Source organism: Aplysia californica, unplaced genomic scaffold (assembly GCF_000002075.1).
Source record: "Aplysia californica isolate F4 #8 unplaced genomic scaffold, AplCal3.0 scaffold01342, whole genome shotgun sequence".
Classification (NCBI taxonomy): Eukaryota; Metazoa; Mollusca; class Gastropoda; order Aplysiida; family Aplysiidae; genus Aplysia; species Aplysia californica.
The window spans coordinates 38,292-40,280 of NW_004798612.1; the positions used below are offsets into that span (position 1 = coordinate 38,292).

At 42.4% G+C, this 1,989-nt stretch overlaps 1 protein-coding gene across 1 annotated transcript in view; it reads right to left on the reverse strand.

Annotated features, from left to right (window-relative positions):
- The window catches only part of LOC101863321, a gene marked incomplete in the record, with an annotated part of 16,429 nt that extends 14,515 nt beyond the window's left edge, over positions 1-1,914 (reverse strand). The window contains 1 exon segment of the mRNA XM_005112631.3: positions 1,441-1,914.
- Positions 1,915-1,989: the final 75 nt, after the last annotated feature.

Below are 1,989 nucleotides of genomic sequence, written 5' to 3' on the forward strand. Positions count from 1 at the left end.
TTGAGCACATGTTCAAGTATGATCTGAAGTTCATACCGTACAAGATCCAGGTGCATCAAAGTCTCAGCCAATAGTAAATATCATAGACAATTTTGTCTAGCACCTCAGAACGTGTATCTGCCAAAACGGACGTCACATGGAGTATGGGCTCTAACTTCCTTCAAACTTGGAATTTTTTATTTGTTAATTCGTCACAATAAATCCAGATGGTGACCAAGTACGCACGTATGTGAAAACATGTGTTTCTGTCTCTATTTTTACCGTTTTTATGGGGGTCTCCGTGGGAAAAGTCAGTTGTTGGTTTTTTGTGGGGGGGGGATCACCAGGTATACTCACATAATACCCAATACAAAATATTATATCAATGTTTGCAAGGTTTTCTGCCCGTCTGGCTGAGTCGTACCGGAAGTTGTGCCTCATCCAACAACCTGGCAGCAGCTCAAGGGTCAGGTCCCACAGGCTGTACTTACCTCAGCTGATGTAGTAGGTAGGAGGACCCCATCACCGAGTTTTCCACGACTTCTTCTCACCAATCTGGACCGCAATTTAGTCAGAAAACCCGAATAGAAGTCCTTGTGACCATTTTCCCATTTTAAAGGCAGTCAGTCATGATGCTACCTTGACAATCCCAGAAACACGACATTATGACCTTTCCACTTGACGGTGTTACCTTTGCCTTCTTTGGGTAGGGAGAAGCAGGGATTTTCCATTGCATAGCAGACATTTTTTGTTCTGGATCAAAATGATGAATCCATGTTTCATCCACAGCCACCATGTTTTTAAAGAAATTTGTGCCATTGGACTCAATTCGAAGGAGAGTTTTACAGGACTCAACCCTCTGCTTCTTTGGCTCAGTTGTCAAAAGGTAGGGTACCCGCCACGCAGACACCTTATATATTCACGTCAAGAGGGTTAAGGAGAATCGTTTCAATTGACCCTACACTGATTCCCGTTTCACTTGAGAGCTGTTGAACAGTTAAACGTTGGTCTTGTGAAAACAGTTTCTTCACTATGGATACATTCTCTTAGGTTACCCAAAGGATGAGCGGCCTTCACGATCTTCATCCATCACGGACATGAATCCAGATTTGAATTTTCTTACTCAGTATGTCACAGTATTATAACGAGGACATTTGTCACCATAACTTGGACATTTCCTGAAAAATATCTGAATGGGATTTTCCTAGCAAGTGTAACAACTTGATAATTTAGCGATGTTCAACAGGCTCCATGGCACAGCTTTAGCAAAGAAAAACCAAACATGTTTGTGTATGGTTTCATTGAACACGCTGACTAGTGCCTTATTATGATCGGATTTTCCGGAAAATTTGCATGGTGTATTTTAATAAAATTGTCTAAAGGCTGGATGAATTTCATTGCTCTACCATGATTCCTTCATACCCACTTATCGAACCCCTCTCGTACTTAAAAAAAGCATACCTGCTGAAGTCAAGTCATCACCACTGCTTTTGTAGCCTCTGTTGTTGTTATTATTATTGTTGTTGCTGTTGTTGTTGCTGTTGCTGTTGTTGTTGTCGTTGTTGATGTTGTTGCTGTTGTTGTTGTTGATATGTGGAGAATTCCGTGAGTTCCCAGGTCTAGCCTGGCTGGAGCAGAAACACAAGAGCTGTCGTTGTTATTGTTGAGACAAAGATGGTGGGATGGTGAAGACCGTCGTCTGTACATCTGTGTGGGGCCGTACACTCTCACCGACACTACATTCACGGGGGGCTGGAGGGTGACACTAGTGGGTCCTACTGTTAGGTCCTACTTCTTGTCTTTCCCTCTGGGTTTTTTCTGTCTGTCTGTCTTCCCTGCATTATATGACCGTTATTGGGTGGTTGTGCTTCTCTTTACTCACCATATATGACCGTTATTGTATCGATGTACAGTTTGTACACAACACACTACTGACAGTGTGATTTTCCTCGAGACCGAAGAAGAAGAAGAAGAAGAAGAAGAAGAAGAAGAAGAAGAAGAAGAAGAAGA